Source organism: Heterocephalus glaber, unplaced genomic scaffold (assembly GCF_053883595.1).
Source record: "Heterocephalus glaber isolate CG9 unplaced genomic scaffold, H.glaber_assembly_v1.0 deba00001454, whole genome shotgun sequence".
Lineage (NCBI taxonomy): Eukaryota > Metazoa > Chordata > Mammalia > Rodentia > Bathyergidae > Heterocephalus > Heterocephalus glaber.
In genome coordinates, this window is record NW_028258303.1 from 12,917,544 (window position 1) to 12,942,647 (window position 25,104).

Consider the following 25,104-nt stretch of genomic DNA (forward strand, 5'->3'; position numbering starts at 1 on the left):
CCAAATTCAGCTGGCTCTCAGGCAGAAACAACATGACAAAAAGGTTTTGCGGAGGAAAGCTGCTCACATTGCAGTGGCCAGGAAGCAGAGAGAGAAGGGAGGAGGTGGGAAGGATGATGTGATGTGCCCTTCCGGGACACACCCCATGACCTGTCTCCTCCCACCAGACCCTACCACCTAGCAACAAGTCAGCTATAGTGTCTCCATGATCCAATCACCTTCCAAAAGCCCTGCCTCTGAGCACATGAGAGTTCTGGAGATCATTACTGACCTTAACCAAACAGGGTTTGGTTACGTGTGGCTGGGTTTGACTCTGGAAATGGTAAGAGCTCATCCTTTGAGCAGGTGGTAATACCATGCTGGGCTGTTTTCTCATTTGTGTTTGACCCATTGTTGGTGACCACCTCTGTTGACTTGCGCTCAGAAGTACCATAGCATCCAGCAAAAATTCCGGAGCAAAATTTGTAGGTAATAAGATCAACAAGTATTATCAAATGCCCCTTTTTTCCTTAATATACTTTAATTACTTAATGACTTTTTTTTCTGGTAAAGAATATCAAAACTATAGTTTTCATCCCCAGTACACATGGCTTTTGATTAACCTAAAAACAAGTAGACCACCCAGGAGCTTTTTGTAAGCAATCAACCAAAGCTATTGCTTCTTTTTCCTTGGAAACTGCACACTGTGACTCCATCAGTATAAGTAAGACAGCAGCTGGGTGTCTCAGGAATGTTTTCAAACACTTCTCTCTACATTCAGAGGTCTTGTCTCCCAGAGAATTAGTCAGTGAGAACATTCAACTGCTACACTACATGATTGTTTTGAAACAAGCAGTGCATTCAACTAATATTTCATCAGACTGGCCAGTCTCAGAGCCTAACTCCCTAGCAGTCAGGACAGACTGGAGCCAGCCAGTAGGTGTCTACAGATGTTCCCAGTGAAATTCTTCAGGAATATTAGGGCTTCCAGTTCCCCACCCTCTTCAAGATTCTTCTTCAAGATTTGTCGTCATTTTGCATGCACAGTATTTCTGATTACTTTTCTATTTTATACATATAGAAGTGACAGCAGAATGATGAGACGTCATTCCCTTGTGTGAAATGAGGTATTAAAGGGACTCTGAAATCTAATTCTTAGGTGGATGTGATATTTACTGGAACAGTACTTAATCTCTGCTTGAAGAAATCGTTAATCCAACCTTCAAAGTTTACTTCTAGCTTTTAGCTAGAAGACAATGTATTTATCCATTTTCCCATTTGGATTCTCCCACTATTAAAAAAAAATCACAGCAGAAGCCACTCTTCCTCCTCCTACCCATCTCCTCCCCTGAGACCATGAGAACAGCCATCAAGAGCATATTGTTGGTCAAGGTTCTGAACAAACGTGGCATTACCAAGAAAGTTTATTCACAGTAAATAGTTTCAGAGCAACACTTCTCAGTGCAAAGCGAGTGGGACAGCCTTACGATACGATACAAATAAAGATACTGCAGAAGGCAGTGAGGTTCCAGGAAAGGACAATGTCCTTCGATAAGATCAGGAGGCCACTAAGAAGCTCCTGGGCTTGTGGCTGCGCCTCAGTATGTGCTGAATCAGCCTCTCTCTTGCTGTTTTGCTTCCTGTGGTGGCTGCTTCACCCCCAGGAATGCAGGGAAGAGCCATAGTGAAAGTGTCCCAGTTTCTCTAAGAGACACTGTAGAAAACAAACATTTTTTTCTTTGCTCCAGGCAAACATTTTACGTTTTGTTTTGCAATGCTAGTTTCCAACCTGGAAGAAAAGCTGGATCAGCCTTTAGGAATCAGTGACTGCCTTGGGGGTGAGAAGGAAAGGCTTACCTGGCATCACTGGAGTAGCTGTGAAGGAGAATCAGCCCAAGACACCCTAGCTTCCCTATAACTCCACTGCTAACATTAGATTTTCAACCACTTAGGAGTTTAAAAGGTAAATATCTGCCTTGAGCTCTAGCTTTAAACTTGAGTTTTACTCAAGCATCTTTTATTAAGATATTGGGGTTTTTTTGGACATCTGAGAACACATTGGTTTTTATCCTTACATAGTTCCAAATTTATTTCTCTTTAATTTTATTTTCTGTGATATTGTTGGCTTTATTTTGTTAGTTTGGAATTATTTTTTTCGTTTTTTTTGAACACCTTGAGTTTTATTTACCTTACTGGTAGAAAGGATAAAAGGAGAATTTCAGCCAGAGCAAGTTTTGCATCTTCAGCAAGACATAAAGTAGCCAGGTGAATGTCGAGGGACCACTGCACAGAGATAAATTGTTAATGACAAAATATTTGTTGCTGACTTAACTTTGGGGTGACTTATGGGGCTAAATGATGAAAACCACTTTCATATCAGAAAGGGACACATGAGCATTTTCCTTAATTTTAAACAAAACCTCACTTTTCTTATGGGAATTCATTCACACAGTAACACATGGTCTTTCAAAGTGTGGTCAAGATACTACCTGCATCGGAATCCTTTGGGATGCTTGTTTAAAATACCAGTTCCTGGGCCGGGGATTTGGCTCAGTGGTTCCGGCGCCTGCCTTGCAAGCACAAGGTCCCAAGTTCAATCCCTGGTACCAAAAAAAAAAAAAAAAAAAAAATACCAGTTCATATGACAAGTCCAAGTAGGCTGGAGCTCTGCCTTTCAATAAGTTCCCTAGGTTATTCTGATACCCTTTAAGAGCTACTGATAAGATCATTTATACGGTTTCTATTGTTGGGAATCATAGAACTAATAAAAATTCATGTAATAATCTCAGAATTTTTAAAAAGTTTAAATATAAAAATAATCTCAGAAGTCCAAACCTATGTTATATTTACTCTAGTACATTATAAGGTGATATTGTCACCATTGTTTTTATATAACATTCAAGATAATGATAGTGATTCTCTCCCTAGATCTGTTTGACATTTAAACAACCTAAGTACTTAGGCACAATTGCACTAATTATTTTTCATCACAAAGAATCAGCTTAACACACACTGTCAGTACTTTGAAGTGTGACCTGACTGAAATTAAACACCATGGTTCTTTTGGTGAGGATTTTCAATTTCTGTTGCTTCCCCACCAGTCTCATCCCACATGTGAGTTAGAATCTCTCTGGGTTCAGAATTACCTTGATGATCTAGCTAATGAAACAAGAGTGTTCATTTCCTTTGAGAAGTAAAAGGAGTTACCACTCAGTTTTAAAACCCTAACATCAAAAGTAGGCACAAAAAACGTTGCAAAGGAGAAACTGTCTTGCTTATTTCAACTTCATTTTATAAATCCCTGTCTGTAAGTGGAAAGGCAGCTGCATTTCTTACTAATGCATCAATGTTGCTACTGATTTACAGTCAAACAGGAAATTTAGTACAAAGAGCGGTTAAATTCTTTTTAAAAAATTTTTAAAATTTTCATATACCAATAGCATTTATTGTTTTGGTAGAAACAAGCAATGTTAGTAAGATTTCATTGTGAGCACACAACATACCCTACATTATTTTCTGATGAATCCATCAGATTCCAAGATCACTTTTCCAGGCTTCTGGACCACTTCCTTCTACTACTATCAGTACACAGCCATGAAGTGTTAATCTTAACATTTTAAGTAGTAATCTTTAGGCTTAACCAGACAACATTAGTAACGTAAAATAAGAAAACATATACAAGGCATCCCAAAGTGAAACACAGTCCATGTATCTAAGATTTTCTAAATATAGTCAATTCCGTAGAACCTAGTGATGCTTCTCATCTTTGGTATCTGCATTGTTCATGCTCTTGCTTCTTCAGATCTACTGAACAGCCCCACCTATGACCACTCATACTTCCTACCCACCTAACCTATTTATCGTCTCTGAACTTACTATCCAACATTAAAACAAAAAAATTAAGTATATACTTGCTTTTCTACGTTTTCTTCCCCTATGAAGATGGGATATTAGTGCCTAGCACATGATACACCTTCAAAATCACAGAATTTGCTAATGAATCTTGAGGCTGTAAGCACAATTCCCCTAGGCTATAGATGAGAAAATAATTCATCTAAAGGAATCTGAAAGAATCAAGCAAACTAAAGAGAATGGACCTTACAAAGTCCATGCAACTGATGTCCCTACTGCATAGTAGTGACGAACTTAGGCCGTACACATGGACAAAGGATCACTTATTAGTGACATTATGGGCAAAATCACCTCTCCATGCCTCAATTTACCCACTATGAAACAGAGATGATAATAGCACCAACAGTGTTATTAAATGTGGCAATGCATGTGAAATACTACAGTATATAGCAAAGTGTTTATACACCTGAACAAACACCATTACTACTGCTACACTCATCTCACTTAGAAGAGCAGTTAAATTCTAATAAACAAGTGGCCATAGCATTCAAGGAAATTCTATCTGCTACCCTAGAACAGACAAAGACAGTTTCAGAAAGAGCCCCTCCCCGAGGCTGAGTATCAGACCTCCTTGAACAACTGACCTTGGCTCACAGAGCAGAGATGGTGGCTGGTTTGCCCAGGTTGGACCTGATGTATAGTCTCTGGGCAAGCAAGATGTGACCCTTTGAAGTACAGTCCACCAACAGCCTGGTGATGCACAGGTAGGGGCCTGCAGAAAGGGTGGCCATGTAGGGCCGGGGATTTAGCTCAGTGGTTTCATCAACTGCTGCACAAGTGCAAGGACCCGAGTTCAATCCCCGGTACAAAAAAAAAAGGGTAGCCATGCAGTGGGAACCCTGAGGGTTGCAGGCAGTCTACAAGAAAGTCAGAGAGCAGGTATTGGGATTAACCCTTCAAGGTATCGACGGAATGGGATTTCTTTTTTCAGGTTTGTAGTCAAGAGACAGAGGAGAAAGTTACCATGAGGCTAAGTCTGCAAGTTCACTGAGGCATTGCACATTCAGGGCACATGGTTGGGGAAGAACCCCATTAGATGTCCTCATACTCATACCACTGACCCACAAGGCAGTAGCCACAAACATCAAGAACTCAGCCAGACCCCCAACTTATTTATGATTCTTTACAATGGTACAAAAACATCCATACAACCATTCTGTTTTTTGCTTTCAGCACAGTATTCAATAAATTACATGAGATACTCAACACTTAATTATAAAGTAGGTGTTATGTTAGATGATTTTGCCAAACTGCAGGCTAATGTAAGTGTTCTGAATATGGTAAGAGTTGGCTAAACTATATTGTTCAGTAGATTAGGTGTACTTAATCCATTTTCAATTTAGGATGACATCTTCAACCTACAGTGGATTTATGGGTACATACCTCTTTTTAAGTAAAGGAGCATCTGTAGTCTGACTATCCCTCTAGCGCCCTCTACTGAGAATCTTAATGTGCTGTGGCGGGAAAGTAACAGACCGTGCTTTGAAGGGTGAACTTGGAGCTAAGAGGCAATAAAGTGACAACTAGAACAAATACATTCCTCTAGCTTATTACACTGGATTTATCTTGTGGTATCATGTAAGGTTTTGTAGGCTTTGATTCTGTAAGAACCATTTCTCAGACAGTAAATACAGTAACAATGTGCATCAAATGGACAGCCTATCTCTTGAAGGAGAATTGCTCAAAAGGAAAGCAGTTTTTCATTAATGTTTTCTTTAAATTAGCTCCATACATCTATGTTACTCAATGTACCTAAATCAACAGATTTAGATTGAAGCCTGTTAAGAGTATGTGTAAGTTGTGTTGCTCTCTGACCTGTTTACTGCTGAGTTCTACCTTTACACAACTGTATGTACCTCTCTTTGTCTTTCTTGGTGTGTCTCTGTGTTTTTCCCTATCTCAACTTCTATGGTTGTCATCTTGGCCTTTCATTCCAAAAATGATTCCAATTATCTATCTATCTGGTGAGTTGGAGATAAGTTTGGATAGAAAGGTCCCCCAAAGATTTGTGTGTTGAATGCTTGGTCCTCGGTGTATTAAGTTTTTAAAACATGCATTTTTAATTTGAAAGAAGAGTTAAAATTTCACCTTATGTAAGCTAAGAAAGGTCCCCAAAGGAAGGCATATATAAAACATTGCAATACTCTAAGAGTGAATGAGAGCTATTTCCCTGTTCTAATTAGAACAGAATATGAGAATTGGCTTTGTTTTGTAGGATAATTGAATTGACAAAAAGGAACAGCTTAACAAAGAGGGCTCATAGGTAATGGAATGAGACTTTTAAAAAACTATCTTCCTTTCTGAAGATTAGAAGAAACAGAATAAATATCCACCTGATTTAAATATTTAGGGAAATTTATTAAAAGGAAAGAACATAGTTCAATATCCTTTCAGCATAAGTAGAAAGAAAACAAAATTAAGCTTAGGATATAAACAAACATTTCCAAAGTTTACCCAAAAGTTCAAACTCAGTTTGATACTGTATATGTTTTGATGTTGTTAAATTCTGAAGAAACTTTCCTTTAGCCTATGTTTAAAGCTCTGAGATTATTATTATTTTTTTTTGGTACCAGAGATCAAACTCGGGTCCTTGTGCTTGCAAGGCAGGCGGTGGAACCACTGAGCTAAATCCCCAGCCTGAATGAGATTTTTTTCACACTAGGAATACAAATATTTTCCTTCCTCCACTTTTTCTTTGTTTCTTTTAAAGATGTATCCCCTGACTTTTTCTACAAATCTTACTGAATACTTATTTTTAAATAATAAAATTTGAGGTGGATATAACTGCTGATTTAATAGCAAACTGTAAACCTCCTTGCAAATGTTAGTTAAAAGCTAAAAAGGAAAGAGACAGAAAATATTTTAAAGGAATATGAAAGAAAACAACTGCCAACCATAAATACTATATCCAGCAACTTTCAAAATGAAGCAATGATAAAGACTCAGACATACAAAAAACTGAGTTTATTATCATTAGATCTACCTTAAAAGAAGTATTACAAGTAATTCTTCAAGCTGAAGGAAGAGGATTCTAATTAGTAACATGAAAATACAAAACTTACTGGTGAAAGTGCATTGTCAAATACAAAACAGCCTAGTTACTGTAATGGTAATAGATAAATAAATTATATCTCTAATACAAAGGCTAAAAGGCAACTAAAGCTACAATAATTTGTTAAGGATACAAATTATTTTTAAAGGTGAATTGTAACATTAAAAACATACAACATGGGAGGAGGGGAGTAAAAGCACAGAAGTTGTATGTATGCAGTCAAAATCGTTACTGGCTTAAAAGAGCCAGTTATAAGATATTTTATGTAAGCCCTGGGATAACCATAAAGCAAAATCCTATAGTACACAAAAGATAAAAGATTTAAAATATACCACTACAGAAAGCTGTCAAACCAAAAGCAAGCAAGCAAGAAAAAAAGAGAGCAAAGGATAGACAAAACAAGAAAAGAATTAACGTAGTGGCACTTGTAAATCCTTACCTATCAATAGTTATTTGATAAATGTATCAAATTTGCCAATTGAAAGACATAGAACGTCTGAATAGATTCATAAAACAGTAGTATGTGACTATCTGCTGCCTACAAAAGATTCACTTCACCTTAAAGACTGATGAACTGAAGGTGATGGAGAAAGGTATTCCATACATATACCAAAAGAGAACAGGGATAGTTGTACTTATATCAGACAAAAGAGACAAAACTGTAAAAAGAGACAAGACCATTAAACAGTGATAAAAGAGTCAATTCATCAAGAGGATATAGTAACTGTAAATATATATGTGCCCAACATCAGAGCACCCAAATACAGCAAAGAGACCTGAGGAGAGAGAGATACAGACTGTAACACAATACTATTAGTGGATTTCAAAATCCCACTTCCAACACTGGACAGACCATCAATGAGAACAGAAAGTAAAGAAACACTGGATTTGAACTACAATTTAGACCAAATAGCCCTAAAAGACACATACAGAACATTCTGTTCGATAGCAACAGAATACATGTTCTGCTAAAATGCACACAAAACATTCTCCAGGATAGATCATAGGTTAGGTATCAAAACAAGTCTTAAAAAATTTAAGAAGACTGAAATCATACCAAGTTTATTGTCCAACCACAAAGGTATAACACTAGAAATAATATCAGGAGGAGTCATGGAAAATTAACAAATATGTGAGAATCAAACAGCTAGAAGATATTAAAGGGGAAAAAATTTAGAGACAAAACAAAAATGAAACAACATACCAAAGTTTATGAGATGTAGCAAAAGCAATTCTAAAAGCTTTTGGTCAAAAACAACCATACCAAAAAAGAAGAAAGATCTCAAACAACCTAACATTCACCTCCAAAAACTAGAAAAAGAATAAACTAAGCCAAAATTAGTTGAAGGAAGTAACAAAGACCAGACCAGAAATAAATGATGTAGATTAGAAAAACAGAAAAGATTAGCAGATATAAGTGGTATTTTGAAAAGCTAAACAAATTGAGAAACCAAGAAAAAAAACTCAAAAACCAAAATGAAAGAAACACTCTGAAGACACAGAAACATAAAAGATCATAGGAGACTACTATGAACAATTATATGAAAATAAATTGGACAACCTTTTAAAAAAACAAATTCCTAGGAGCATACACTACCAAGATTGAATCACCAAGAAATCACAATGGACCCTTGACTTATGAACTCAATCAGTTCTGAGGGCTGTTTGTAACTCAAGTTAGTTGTAAGTCAATACAGCTAAGATCTGGATGTTTACCTGGGTACATGCTACAGATAACAAGAGGCAGATGAATCTTCCATTAACCTAATTAACCCAAGTTTGTATGTCAGGCTGGTTGTAACTTCAGGGTCCACTGTAGGAATCTGAACAGACCAGTAACAACTAAGGAGATTAAATCAGTAATTAAGATTCTCCTATCAAAGAAAAGCCTATGACCAGATGGCTTCACAGCTGAATTCTATCAGTCACTTAAAGTAGGAAACAAATCCTCCTCAAACTGTTCCAAAATATTGGAGAGGTGAGAATACTTTCAAACTCACTTTGCGAGGCCAAGCAAAGACACAAGAAAATCAAGCTATGTGTCAATATTCCTAATGAACGTAAATGCAAAATTTCTAAAAAAAATACTGCAAACCATATTCAACAGTACATTAAAATGATCATCCACCATGATAAAGTGGGATTTATCCCTGGGATGCAAGATTGGTTCAACATATGCAAATCAATAAATGTGATTTACCATATCAACTGAATGAAGGACAAAAAGCCATATGATCATAGATACAGATAAAGTATTTGACAAATTCAACATCAATTCATGATAAAAACTCTAAACAAATTAGGTTTAGAAAGAATATTTCTCAGTACAATAAAGAATATATATGCCAAGTTCACAGCTAACATCATAGTCCACACTGAAAAGTTGAAGGTTCTTCTTTTAACATCAGGAACAAGGCAAAGATGTCTATACTCACAACATTTCTGTTCAACACAATACTGAAAATTCTAGCCAAGAGAAAGAAATAAAGTCATTCAAATAGGGAAAAAAAGTGAAATTGTCTCTTCTGGTGACATGATCTTACACGTAGAAAATTCTAAAGAGTTCACAAAAAAACCTCTTTGAACTGATAACCTCAGCAAAGCTGCAGGACACAAAATCAACTTATAAAAATCAGTAGCATTTCCATACACTAATAACAAGCTGTCTGAAAAAAAAATTAACAATGTCCTTTAAGATGACATAAAAATATATGGAAGTAAACTTAACCAAAGACATGAACAACCCATATACTGAAAACCATAAAATACTGATGAAAGAAATTGAAGACGACACAAATAAATGGAAAAATAACCCATGCTCATGGGTTGGAAGAGTCACCATCATTAAAATATTCATACTACCCAAATCATTCTATAAATTTAATGCAATCCTATAGAAATTCCAATGTCATTTTTCATAGAAATAGGAAAAAAATCCTAAAATTTGTATGGAATCACAGAAGACTCCAACTAACCAAAGCATAATCTTGACCAAGCAGAACAAAGCAAGGTGCATCATGGTATTAGATTTCAAAATATACTAAAAAGACTCAGTACTCAAAACAGCATGGTAACTGGCATAAATACAGACATATTGACCAATGAAGTAGTATAGAGGTCCCAAAAATGAACACACAAATAATTAGTTGGTTGGATCATCCCACAATGTATTGAAGGAATTGAAATCAGTATGTCAGAGATGCACCCCATAAACATACACATTATTTTTCATTAAAATGGAATCAAAACAAAAGACAAGAAGAAAGAAAATGAAGGGAATAATGTATTTAGGATAAGAAGCTAAGAAGGTCATTTTTGAAGGTGTGACTAAGAACTGTGCATCCCCATGTGGATGGAATTCACATTTGTGGGGAGCGAGGCACCACACAAAATGTGTGTGTTCACCATTACTCTGGAAAACTGAACATATCCATTGGCAAGGCTGAGAAGATATAATATGCCTGCTAACAAAAGTAGAACCATAGCTCCTCAGGTCAACTTGATAAAAAATCAGTAGGAGGCCTCTAACAAAAGGACATCTATAATGGATAAATATAAATGTATTTATAGATAATAGACAAAAATACCTTTTCCTTATGTATTACACCAAGTTCATGACCAACACCCCTATAGCAAAAGACAGATTAGGAAAAGCTTAATTGATTTAATAGAAGTCTAACATGATATGGGAGCATTCAGAAATGAAGACCTAAGGAAACAGGGAAAATTGATTTTATGCTTAAATTTGATGAAGAGACAGTTGTGTATAAATGGACAAGAGAGATTGGAGTCTAAGGGTGACAGATTAGGGGCAGTTTAGGGAGGTCTGTTTGTGTCTTCATTGCTTTGCTCTGGGTATAAGGAGGACCCAACTGGAATGAGGGTCTTACAGCCCACTTTAGAGGAAGGTCAGAGAACTAAGGAAGATGGCAGGAGGAGGTTAAAGTGATTTTCCTGCTTCTGCTGTTTTCTCAAATGCCAAGGTGCCTTATTTTGGAGTAGTGTCCTGAACTCTGTCATATATGTGTGTGTTGTTTTTTTTTGGGTACCGGGGATTGAACTCGGGACCTTGCACTTGTGAGGCAGGCGCTGGAACCACTGAGCTAAATCCCCGGCCCATCTGTCATATATGTTACAAATAAATACAAAAAGGAAATTTAATGTTATGTGTAAATACAAATCAGCAATGAAACAATTTTTTATTGGGTTTTTTTTTTTCTTGGTATGTAGTTGACCCTGAACTTACTGTGTAGTCTAGGCTGGCCTCAAACTCATGGCAATCTCAGCCTCCGGAGTGCTGGGATTATAGGTGTGCACCACCACACCCAGCTAAGCAATGAAAATAATTTTAAAAGCTTGGACAAAGAATAGACATTTAACAAAGAGAAAACTAATGTACTTTCAAGTTATGATATTTAACTTTACAATGGGTTTCAGGACATAACACCATTGTAAGTTGAGGAGCATCTGTATACATATATATAAAAAGACTTTTATGAGAATCTTTATAGCAGCTTAAACCACAATAGGCAAAAAGCAGAAATCAACTCAACAGGTACACAGATAAACCAAAATTGCTGTACATTAATATAATGGAACATTGGGCTGGGGATTTAGCTCAGTGGTGCCGCCGCCTGCCTTGCAGGCACAAAGTCCTGAGTTCGATCCCCCATACCAAAAAAAAAAAAAAAACCCCAAAATGAAATACTATTCATCAGTTAAAAAAAAAAAATAAAAAGAACAGTGCCGAGTATTTAGCTCAGTGTTTCCACCACCTGCCTCAAAAGTGCAAGATCCCAAGTTTGATCCCCAGTACCAAAAAAAAAAAAAAGGCCATTGATACATATAAGAACACAGATGAAATTTTAAACCATTGTGTTAAGCAAAATAATCAATCACAAAACACTACTACATTCTATGATGCTATCTATGTGATGGCCTAGAGAAGGCAAATGACAGAAATGAGAAAATGGTTACTGACTGAAATGAGCAAGAGGGATAATTTCTGGAATTAGAGAAATATTAGTGGTTCTATGTGATGGGATTCAAACAATCTGCACCAAAATATAGCATCTTTTTTTTTTTTTTTTGTACCAGGGATTGAACTCGGGTCCTTGCGCTTGCGCAGCAGGCGGCAAAACTACTGAGCTAAATCCTTGGCCCAAAATATAGCATCTCAGCATAGTAAACATCTGAATCTGAAGGAATCCAAGGAAGAGCATGTGTAGTCTTAATTCTGAAGCAAATCATAAGATCTTGGAAAGATTTTCTCATCTCCACTCAAGCAGAGGAAATCCCTGATATGAAAGGTCATCCTTCGACCCACAAGAAAGGTGCATGCTTATTTCTAAAGACACAGGAAACCCGAGCAGAATCTGAACAGGGCTTGCTAAGGACCACCCGCCTCACTTTATTGCCATCAGCTCATATTTTTTGCCCTATTATTTTCCCACAACTATTCACTCTTCATCCAACCTAGCATAAAACATCCCGCCCCACCCACCCACCCCACCCTGTACCAGGAATTGAACTCAGGACTTTGTACTTGCTAGGCAGGCGTGGTACCACTGAGCTAAATCTCCAGCCCTATCTTGGGTTTTCTTTGGGTCTTCATTTCTTAATGAAGGCTCCCATATCACATAAAACTTAAATTATCTACGCATACTTTTATTAATCTGTCTTTTATTATTGGTGCCTTAACCAGGAGCCTAAGATGAATGGAAGAAAAGATTCTCTTCCTCTACACATGGGTGCATGGAGTAGTCAAAGTTAATTAAAATGTTTTGTGTTCATGCACCAACTCATGATGAATGTAATCATTGTGTACTGTAAACATGTACTAATAAAAACTGCTTAAAGGGGCAGGGGAGTTAGCTCAGTGGGTTCACCGCCTGCTGTGCAAGCAGAAGGACCGGAGTTCAAACAATTTAAATCTGTGTATTATATTCTTAATTATACCTCAATTTTTTTAAATAGTAGGAAATAAAAGTGAAAATTAGGTCAAACTAGTACTTGACATTGACTACATAACTAGATAATTGATCTTTATTCTACAGTTAGTTATGGGGATCCTGAAGATAGCAACTCCTGAAGATTTTTATTATATGCTAAGCTGCTTAAACAAATACAAATTAGAGGCTGAAAGACAGGAATTTCTCAGCAACCAAGATGTGGGCCAGTGTCCACACTAGGTAGCTGGCTGCTCTGGGACACTCCAGGAGTCTATGGCTCCTTCACATGCACTCTGCAATCCCAAGATGGTTTCACTTGCATCTTTATGGCCAAAGGCCACAAGAGGAGAAAAAAGAAAAATAGAGCAAGAAAGTTCCTTTTAAGAATGTGCCTCCCCGCAAGTTACACATACTTCTCCTACCTTGCATTGGCAAGAACCCAGGCATATGAGCATACCTGGAAAATGACATCTCTAGGTGGGTGACCAGGTGTCTAGGTGACATGGAGTGGGAAGTGGCACCCAAATGGTGAAGGAGAATCCTGAAAGATGGATCCTCATGCAGTTATCCACTGTGAACTCCCAGTTGTCCACTGTGAACGCCAGACAGAACATACTGCAGAAGAAACAAAAGAGAGATCAGGAAAGACATCAGAGTTTGGGAAAGGCACCATGACAGGGATTTCCCATCTTCAAGGCTGGTATCCCGAGAGCAGGCCAGGCAAGGTCACATATGGAGCAGCTAAAAATCAGAAGGAAAGCCCCTGCCCATCTTGTGGCCTGAAGAGATGGATGACAGTTTGGAGAAACCACACTTGCTGGAAAAGGAAAAAGCATCAAGGAAAGTAGCTGGAAAAGGGAGCCCAGAACCCTGACTATGAACTCTGCCCAACTCTCTTGCTGAACCCTGACCCATGCATTTTCAGAGCAGACTGCAAGAAGATAACCTAAAAGTCTAATAATAATAAAATAGAGATTTACCCTATTGCCCAAAGCTGGCTGGTAAATAAGCAGAATGCTAATTCCCTATAAATGGGGAGTGTAAAGTATTTACAACCACTTTGGGAAAAATATCAAATGGTTTCTTCTAGAATATATTTGAAGAAATATACAACAGAATTCAAAGTTTCCAGGATATAATATTCACATTGTCCAAGCTACAAAATGTCCCAAATTCCTGGAATAGCAAGAGTAGGAACATGAAAACCAATCTCAAAAGAAAAAACAAGAAGCAAAAATCAACCCTAAGATAACCCAGAAATTGGAATTAGCACAAAAAGATTTTAAGACAGCTATTATCTCAATAAGGTAATGAAAAAGTTCATAATGAAGACTTGTAATGAGTGAAAAGATGGAAATTCTTTGTAAATAACTAAAAACCATGAAAAGGAAATATGGGAAAGTGAAAAATACAACATCTGAAATGAAAATACACTGAATGAATTTAAAGGCAAACTAGACAGGATGAGTCAATAACCTTGAATATGGATCGGTATAAATTATCCAGTTTGAAGAACAGAAAAAATAAGAATTTTAATAAATTACATATCCCTAAGGATCTATAATTGTAATATCTAGTAAGTTAAAAACGTAAACGATTATAACTATAAAGCCAATTCATAAGTTACATTGGAATTTTTAAAAATATTCAAACAATCCAAAAGAAGGCAGGAAAGGAAGAAAAGAGAAGCAAAAAATAAAGGCAACAAACAGAAAACATGGATGTCCTTAATTCAACCTTGTATAACCCTGCAATAATTACATTACATTTTAATGGATTAAACACTACAACTTAAAGGCAGAAATTTCTGAACAAATTATAAGAGCCAGGTCCCAAATATGTTTTCTATATGACATATTTAAATATGTAAATGATCAGATTGAAAGTAATTAAATGAAAAATAATAAACCACATAATTGGTAAGCATAAATGTAGTGACTGTATTAATATTAGAAAAAACAGACTTCAAGATTATAAGTATTGCCACAGATAAAGAGGGACATTTCATAAGTCTCAATTCATCAGAAAGACTTGATACATATACACCTATTTAAAAAGCTTTAAAAATACATAAAGCAAGTTGAGAAAATTAAAAAAGAACAGTATGATTCCATGATCTTAATATTCTATTATCAATTGAGAGCAAAACTACAGCAAACAAAACAAAAGAAAAAGAACCTCAGTAAGAACACAGAGGATCTGAACAACATCAACTACCTTGATCCAACTGATAGTTATGGAACATAACATCTAACAGCGAAAGAATACAATTCTTTTCAATTACACATGGCATGTATATATACCAAGATAGATCATATTCTGGTCATAAAGCAAGTCTCAACAAAATGAAAAGTATTAAACCATACAAATTATGTTCTTTAGCAATGGAATTAAATTAGAAATTAATAATAAGATACTTAGGAAAGCACCAAATATTTGGAAATTAAACAATACTTTTCTATTTTATAACTGAATCAAAGAAAACAAAGAGAAAATATTTTAAATTGAATAATGATGAAACCTAATACATCCAAAATTGTGAGATATACTGAAAGACTTAAGTAGAGAAAAATGTACAGCTTTAAATGCTTTTATTGGGACCAGGAATGTAGCTCAGCTGTGCAGCATCAGCCTGGCAAGTGTGAGACCCTGAGTTCAATTCCTGATATCTCCCAAAATAAAATAAATAAATAAATAAATAAATACTTTTATTAGAAAAGAATGGTCTAACCTCAACACCTAAGTTTCCACTTTAAAAAACTAGAGAGGGCTGAGGATTTAGCTCAGTGGTTCCGGCGCCTGCCATGCGAGTGCAAGGTCCTGAGTTCGATCCCCGGTACCAAAAATTAATAATAATAAACTAGAGAAAGATCAATATAAACCATAAATACGGGGAAGGAAACAATAAAAGTGAGAGCAGAGATCAACAAGAGAGAAAACAATGTAATGAATAAAATGAATAAAGCAAAAGGCAACAGAATTTGCTAATTCTCTATATCTGTGATGGCGAAACTTTTAGAGACCAAGTGCCCAAAATGCAACCCAAAATCCATTTATTTATCACAAAGTTCCAACACTACAATTAAACCTGAATATTGAGTTTTTAGTTTAGAAAGAAAAACTCATACACTTGGCTCACGTACCGACAGAGAGGGCTCTGCGTGTCCGCTGTGGCACATGTGCCATCCACTCACCACCACTGCTTTAAATAATCCCCCAGAATCCAGGATACGGATTACCTATAACAGGGAGGATTTACAGATCACGTGGATATTAAAAGGAGAATAAGTAGTGTGAACTGTAGGCAACCCTGGGTCCCCGGCCCCGCACTGGGGCGCCACCAGGTGGGCCTTGCTCCGGGACCTAGACCAGGTACTTTGTTCCTCCCTGACCCCGGACAAACGAAAATGAATGACAGAGACACGGAGTCAGCTCAACATGTGGGCAGCCAGGGGGCTCATCTTCTAGCAGGCAGAGGAGACCCAAGCCTTATGGCTCACCTCACTTTTACCCAGCTCACCCAAACACGGATGCAAGCAATCAAGGTAACACAAGATTCAGCTGCTTTCCAGTATCCATTAGTTCATGCTCTGGTAAACAACTTAACCTCAGCTGTCTTAATTTTTCCCCAGTATGCAGTCAACCCTGAGGGCAGCCTTTCTCCTTTGTGCTCACAGAGGAGGCCAATTAGGCCTTAATTCCCCTCTGGTCCTTGACAAAAGCAACTTTACTCCTCTCCTCCACAATTCAACAATGTAGATGAACTGGACATTTTCTTAGGAATTTCCATGTACCCAAACATCCGTAGCTATACTCAATAGTGAAATATTGAATGTGCCCTGGAAAGTGAGGATCAAGGCAATGTTATCCACTGTAACCATCTCTACTTTACATTGTACTGGAAGTCCTAGCCTTTGTCATAGGCAAAAAGAATAAAAGGAAAAAGAAAAAGTTTTGCTGTTGTTGGGTCTCACTGTAGTTCAGGCTGGCCTTGGCCTCATTATATGGCCCAGGCTGTCCTCAAACTCAGAGTGATCTTCCTGCTTCAGCCTCCTGAGGGCTAGGATTACAGTCATGCACTGGCACACCCGTTGATGAAGAAGTAAAACTTTTTAGAGTTTACAAAGGAAGAAGTACAACCATATGACATATTTGCATATGACACAATTATTCATTAAAAGAAAAAATTCAAGGGGCCGGGGATTTAGCTCAGTGGTTCCACTGCCTGCCTCAAAAGCTCAGGGTCCCATGTTCAATCCCAGGTACCAAAAAAAAAAGAAATAAGAAAAAATTCAAACCAGGCATGGTAGTGCAGGCCTAAAATGCCAGCACTCAGGAGGCTAAGGCAAGATTGTGAGTTCAAGGATGGCCTGGCCTACATAGCAAGACCTTGTCTTAAAAAACCCAAAAAACAAAATCCTAAACAATCCATAAAAACTGTTAGGTTTCTACTAGCAGCAAACAACTGAACTAAACTAGAAGTTTAACTCATAATTGTGTAAAAAAATAAAATAGAAATAAATTTAACAAAAAAAAAGAAATAAATTTAGCCAAAGAATGCAAGACCTCTATACTGATAAGTATAAAAAATTGTTGAGAGAAATTAAAGATATTTAAATAAATGGAAATTCTCCCCAAAAGTTTCCAAAGAGCCAGGCATGGTGGCACATGCCTGTAATCCCAGCATTCGGGAGGCTAAGGTAGGAGGATTGCTGAGAGTTTGAGGCTAGCCTGGAATACATAGTGAATTCAAGGCCAGCCTTAACTACATAGCAAGACCCTGTCTCAAAAAAAAAGTTTTCAAAGAGAAAATTTTAAATTGACAAGCTCTTTTAATTAAAAAAAAAAAAAAACCTAGGGGCAGGGATTTACCTCAGTAGTGCCACTGCCTGCTTCGAAAGCACAAGGTCCCAAGTTCGATCCCTGGTACCAAAAAAAAAAAAAAAAAAAAAACCCAAGATACATAAAAATTTTTTGAAAAATAGCTAATTTGGAGTATTCATGTTACCTGGTTTTAAGACTTACTATAAAAATAGGTTAATCCAGAAGTGTGGTACTAGCTCAAGGATCAACATACAGATTTATGGATAGACTAAACCCCAGAAACAGGAGGCCACTTGTGTGGTTATTCAATTTTCCTAACAATTAAATAGAAGGAACAGTTTTTTGACAAACATTGCTACAATAAGTGGGAGTTCCCAAGGGAAAAAAAAAAACCAAACCGAGGCCTTTCTAACACCATTCACGGAAGTGATTTACAATGAATCATAGATCTAAACATAAAAGCTGTAATCTTACGACATCTAGCAGAAAACAGAAGAGAATGTTTGTGACTTGAAGGTAGGCGGTTTTACAAAACTGGTCACAAAAAACAATAAGCATGGTAAACCTCAGGACAATTGAAAACTTCTGCTCATCACAAGCTATCATTAAGATAATGAAGAGGCGAGCCACACACTGGGAAAAAATATTCATAAATCATACATCTGACAAAGGACAAGAACTCCTACAACATAACAACAGAGACAACCAGTTTCTCAAAGGGGCAAAATATTTGAGCAAATGCGTCACAAAAGAAGATATTCAAATGGCCAGTCACCATATGAAAAAGTACTCACCATGCTTAATCATCAAGGAAATGCAAATTTAAACCCAGTGAGTCATTACTACACACCTACCAGGGTGGCTAAAATTAAAAATACTGGCAATCCCAGATTTTGGGAGGTATGTGGGGTACCACACTGGTACCTCAGTGAGGGAGTATAAAATAGTTAGCATTACTTTGGGAAGAGGAGCTGGCAGTTTCTTCCGAAACTATCCATACACTTACCCTTATATCCCAGCAATTCCAATCCAAGGCATTTACCCATGAGAAAAGAAAACATTAAGTCCCCAAGGAGACCCAGATAAGAACATTCATAGAAACATTCTAGCCCCAAGGGATCCACCAAGAGAACAGAAAACTAACTCAGTGTATTCTAAACAAGGAGAAGTAGTGAACAATCAAGGTATGGTGGACAGGAAGCAGACTGCGTGAAGGGAGGAGCCAGAAGGGACATAAACCCTTCCAGGTCACACTCCTACAGGTCTGAGTTTTCTGACCAGGCCCCACCTTCTAAAGCCAAATTTAGCTATAGCACTCCCATCATTCAATCACCTTTCGAAAGCTTCACCTTTGAACACATGAGGCCGCATGGGCACATCCAGATGTAAACCATAAAAACTCTCCACTCCCCCTCTCCTTTCCTATACAGGAATCAAAGTCTTAGGGGTGGGGTCACCGAATGCTTATAAAGATATAAGTATAATTAGCCATGTATATGATAGTGTGAATCCATTACAACTCTAAGTATGGGTACAGACAGAAAGGAAGAAAGCAGCTAACTATCTAAGCAATTTAAGACCCAGTTGGGAAAATGTACAAATTGACAGGGTGGCAAAAAGAAACTTCACTCAGCCATTTGTCCCAACTGCACATTGCCTCATTTTTGCTTTCACACCAAATATAGTTGTGTACAAAGATAACTGAACACAGTTTCCCCTTTGTGTCCCCTCACTGCCTCTGCATCCCACTTGTGTGCTGGGCCGCTTGCTGTAGAGCCGTGGCAGGCCATTGGGTCCATACCTATTGGTCCACAGTAACGCAAAACGTGGTTGGGACTTTGGGTGCCCTACTCTGTCCTGCCAGAGAAACAAGAGTGAAATGACAGCAAAGACTCCCCCACACCCCCAAGACCCTCCCAGGACTTCTAGTCATTCAAGTCCTGAGTCCAGCACTCCCCAACCTCTGAAGGCTTCAGACTCCCCCATTCGGTCCACATCTGCCCCATTTCAAAAGAGCTCATCCATTTACAATGCAATGATAAAAAAAAACAGAAGTTTTGAAGTCAGAGAGCCTGCACTCAAACCCAGATTCACCACCATCTTATGTACAGGGGGTTAGGATCTCACAGGCTCAGGCTGAGAATCAGATGACATTGTAAATATGAAGTCCAGAGTTCCTGCCTGATGATTTTTGACTTTACAATGGTGCAAAAGAAATATACATTCAGTTGAATTTTTTTTATTATTTATTAATTTTTTTTTGGTACCGGGGATTGAACTCAGGTCCTTGCACTTGCGCAGCAGGCGGCGAAACCACTGAGCTACATGCCCGGCCCATTCAGTTGAAATTTTACTTTGAATCTTTTTATTTTTATTTTATTTTATTTGCTATACTGGTACTTTAGTACTGAGCTGAGCTCATATCATCTTCCTACCTCAGTTTCCCTAGTAGCTAGGATGAAAATAACCATGTGCCACACCAGGCTGGTAAATGCATTTTGACTTAAGGTATCTTCAGCTGACAGCAGTTCTGCGGGAAGGTGACCCCATCCTAAGGCCTAAGCATGTAACCAAAGGCCCTCATCTTCTATTTGCCAAGAGTTGTTCTAGGCAGGAAGAACAGAGCTGTAACCAAGCAGACATGGTGTCCTCTGCCTTCCTCTCCCAGCTTCCAAATCAATAGTAACAGTGAATATGAAGACAATTGTGACAATACGGATCTTCCCACCACCCTTGGGACTGTCCGGTCTAAGTGAATAGCCGCCACCATGTGCATTTCTTGGTGTGAGGCCCCTGGACATTGAAGCCACTCATGTGTCACCTGCTACCCACTCTGTGCCTGATACTGGGAAGGTCCCCAGCTATCCTTGCTGACAGCACAAGAGAGGTCGGTGCCAGTGGCACCAGCGGATTAAGGGCACAATCTTACTTTCCCCTCCATCTTCCCTCAGTCCCCTCCCATGGGCTGTGGCTGACCCCTGCCTGCCGTGACCCCTGCCTCTTGCCTCTCAGCTCACTCTCAGAAACCCAAAGGTGGGACAGCAAGCCCCAGTCATGGTCTCAGCTGTGTTACCTCAATAACTTGCCACAACTTCTCCCTGGATGAGTTAATGGGGACCCTGGCAGGGGTACCTGCCAGCTCAGTGCAAAGGGGACACTTGGTCACTCTTATCCAGAAGTATGGGGACCCCTTTGAAACACTGAGCATGGGGACAATGGCTCCGAAGACAGGGACCAAGGGAGCCCTAGGAGACAGATCTTGTCATCGTCCCCTGGGCTCCTCCTGAGACCTCCGTGAGCTCCTCCCTCGGGTTTCTGAGGGTGACTTCTGTCCCCACCAAGGTGCCTCTGTGGTTGCGTTTGATGAGTGGCACTCAGGACAGAGGCCTGGGCCACATCCCTTTGAAACTCTGAATATATTTTCACTTACTTTTTTTTTTGGTACTGGGGATCGAACTTGGGTCCATGTACTTGCACAGCAGGCGGCGAAACCACTGACCCAAATCCCTGGCCCCTAACTAAATCCCCAGCCCCTTGAAACTCTGAATATATTTTCAAGATAAAGACACCAAAACAGCCACACAAATTTTAATTCTGGTATAGTTTAAAGGTCTAATAAATTGATGACCTTTTTAAAGGCCTTTAATCAACGGAAGCTGCTGACACACATGCCCTAGTACAAGGAATTCAGATGTAAGTTCACGTGGAAGTCAGGCTAGGTAGCTGCATGTGTTACCCTGGATGAATAGAAAGGTGAAACCCACAGCCCTGGCTGTCCAACCCCTGAGATGGCCTGAAGGGAGGTGGAGAGGAGCAGGGTCCCCAAGGTGCAGGTGCAAGGGCTAAGCAAGCCTCCTTGAGGACCAGGTTCCCTTGAGTCCGGGCTGAGAGACTTCAACTTCTCTACACCTCATTACCTTGCTGTAAGCTGAGGAATGTTGAAAGAGGCTGTAAGGACAGCAGAGATAAAAATAGAACCCATGGGCACAGGAAGCAGGGATGCATTGCTAAGTGCACCCTGAGGCCAGGTGCTGCCTCCTTTCGGGCCTTCTTTCCTGCTTTTCCATCCCTCTCCCACCTGCTTTCTGCTGGCATTGGAATCAAAATGCTTCAGCGGTCAGTTGGCAGAGAACACCATCCATCCCAAACCATTAGAGCTTAGTTTTTACTGTGTTTGGTATTTATTAAAATCTTGGAATTCCACGCCTCATCCACATTTCCATGCAGCTTCCCTTCATGCATAAACATCAAAAAGGGTGCCGCTTGTGTTATAAACTTGTCAGATTCAGATGCTCAGCATTCTGTTTTCTGGGGAGGGGGTGACTGCGACTTGTGTTTCTGTATCACCAGGGGCCCTGCACAACTTTAAATCAACCAAATTAGGTAGGAAGTCAGAATTATTTTGAAAGATTATTGATAATTATGTCTGGTAAAATCACTTTGGATTTCTCAGAAATGCATTTCTAATTCATTGCTCTTCTTGCTCTTGCACTCCACCCTCACTACTGGAAAAGAAGAAAGGCCTGGTCTCTTTTTTAGTTTATCTTCACGCCATCTCCTGCACACCCTCAGGAATGAGTCATGAGAGGAAGCCTTCACAACTGGGTATTGTTAAGCTCTATACCCTTCAGCTGTGTGAGGTGGCCCACCAGCGCCTACCATGGACCTGTCTGGAAGGATGAGCTCTCTAGGCCTCACCCTGGCCCAGGAGGAGGACGAGGAAGGCACTCAGCTTCTCTTCTGGCTGCCCTCCCAGACCCTTACTCTTTTTCTTCACTCAAGTCCCGGGCCACAGGCCTTCCCTGGCGGCGCAGCATGTCCTGACCACCTCAGGAGAAGCGGAAAGGCAGGCAGTGGGGGGCAGTCATTCCAAGCATCCAGCTGGACCCACACTTTTCACAAAGGCTACCTTTTCTCCAGGACACCAACTCCATTGTGCCCTGTGCTGCTCGAGAAGAGGAAGGAGCCCGGTCAGCAATTCCTCCACTTCCCAGCCAGCGCAGGCCAGGCAGGAAATCCTGGATTCTTCCCTCCGTCATCCCCCGTTCCGTGTGGGGAAGCAGAGCAGCCCAGATGTGGGGCTCTGGATGGGGTCTGGGAAGCCACTGGCAGCCTTCAAGTTCCACTTTTTCTGTGAGAGAAGGCAATCAGGGGCTCCTGGGCCACAGGTTCTGTGGCATGTGTTTGTAAGCATCCTGGGATTTGCTTTCCAGTTTTAAAACTTTAATTATCAAAGTCTTGGCTTTTGTTTTTTGTTTTTCTCCTTTAAAAAAGCCTTTCAGATTTTGTACACTCTACATCCAGATTTCCTTTCGTGTCTCCAAAGGAACCTCACCCCCTTTCTCCCACTCTGTTCTCATGTGTCCACACTCTCTCTCCTCCCAATCTTCCTTCTTGCTTCCCTGCTGCCTGTCCAAGCCTCTTAACCAGTGACTTCTCTGTCTTTCTTCTGTTTTTACCGCTCTTGAACCCTAGTCTAACCTTGGCACTACTTCCATGAGCTTTAGGCAGAGGCCTGGGCGGCGAAAACTAGGACACAACTGTAAAGGGCAGCTTGATGGAGCCCAGCCTCTAATAGAGCTTTCATCACAGGTTCAGGAGCATCTCGGGTCACTGCTGTTTGCTGAGGTCCCCAGAATACTTTTTTTAAAAATTGAAAAATGCCTAAAAGCCACACAGGTTGTAGAGCATTTAAATGTTTACAAGAAACAAATTATTCCATAACACACACAAACAATGTAACCAGACTGTTTACCAAGAAGCCACTGGAAGCCTAACTCTGAGCTCCTTGTGCACCTGGGCCAGGTGAACACCTCAGGTGTGCACTTCCCCTTGAACCTGGTGCCCACAGATCACCCTTCTGACCTTGCTATCAACCAACTACTAGCAAACTTGAGCAACAAGGCAGAGTATGAGATTCCCTCTAGATTCCCCACCCGCATCCAGGGAGTGTAGACTGGGAAACTGGGTCCCTCCTCATCGCGGTCAGTGATGATGGAGTGTTGCCTGTTAATGTTCTTTTGAAGCCATGGCTGGAACACTACACACATGGGTGTTTTAAAATTAATTGTTTTTAGCTCTCTGTTTTAAATGAATAAGTGCTTTTGAATTAGCATCATTTGGAAAAAAAGTAGAACATTGATAATTGCTGATCTGAGCAATAGGTGCTCAAGGAACCGCTGTGCTGGCCTCTCTAATTTTGTGTATTTTGAATATTCCATGATAAAAATAAAATATGAATAATTAAACTATTATTGAATCTATATTTGCTCTAAATATTAGCGTTAAAACTAAATGTTCTGAGTTTCCTTTTATAAGTTGAACAAACAGCCTTTACCCCTTCCTATTTCCTGTTTGTTTTTTTAAATTTGTCTTGCTTTGCATGTATGTGTGTTTGTTTGGTTTGTGTAGTAGAATCTGAGATAAGGCCCAGTTTATTGTTATTGCTTTTTGCACTGAAAATACTGCTTTAAATTGGTTAACATCAATGAAAAACACTCATTAAGACTTATGAAATGCCCCCAATGAAGCCATAGCAAGTGAGATAGGAGACAAACACAGGGCTCTTGGTAAATCTGGAGTGGTGTTAATTAACTGTGAAATGTCAAGGAAGGATTGGAGCAGAGACATCCAGTCTGGGGGAGAGGCAACAGGACAGGCCTCTCCCGGAAGCTGGCTTGGAGCTGAGCCTGGAAGAATAAACAGATCCCACCAGAGTGGGGAGGTGACATAGAAAGGGTGGTGGAGCACAGGCCAGCACGTTTCAAGTCTGCAGAGGACATCTGTGTAACATGTGGTGTGTGCATGTGTGCAGGGCTGCTTGGGGACAGTGGAGGACCAACCCAAGCTGAGACTACATGGGAAACTCTGGTAAAGGCTGCAGCATGAGCAAACCTGTAAAGAGTATTTTTGCTCTGAAGCCCCCCACCCTGGCCTTAGTCCTGTGCTGAAACTTAATCCTCAGTGTTATAGGTCAGGAGGGGCAGTCTCTGAAGAGGCAGAGTGCATTTGTCTCCCCACCACCTGAGGTCACAGGTACCGGCTGTGAGGCAAGGAAACCAACACCACACACCAAGTCTGCTGGTCCCTTGACCTTGGATTTCACAGCCTCCAGAAATGTGAGTCAATAAATGTCTATTTTTCATAACTTACCCATCTAAGGTATTTTTGTAATAGGAGCAAAACAGTTGGAGACACTGTGCTAAGAATTGAAGCTTTACCTTTTGGCCAGTAAGCCTGGGGTGAGGCTCATGAATCTCCATTGCACACATTCTTTAGGTCATTTCTTCTCCATTAGTGCAGAGATCTCTCTGTAATACTGGTCAGGGAGTCTCAAACACGTGGAGGCACAGATCTGAGTTCAAATCTCAGCTCTGCCTTGCACTA

General features: G+C 39.5%; 1 long non-coding RNA gene across 1 annotated transcript; it reads right to left on the reverse strand.

Annotated features, from left to right (window-relative positions):
* Window positions 1-1,385: 1,385 nt before the first annotated feature.
* On the reverse strand, window positions 1,386-16,393 carry LOC110349953 (uncharacterized). The gene is made up of 5 exons (XR_002396177.2): window positions 16,038-16,393; window positions 13,352-13,509; window positions 2,469-2,579; window positions 2,168-2,262; window positions 1,386-1,693 (listed from the first exon to the last, which is right to left on the reverse strand). It is a non-coding gene; the product is annotated as an uncharacterized LOC110349953 (long non-coding RNA).
* Between the last annotated feature and the right edge of the window lie 8,711 nt (window positions 16,394-25,104).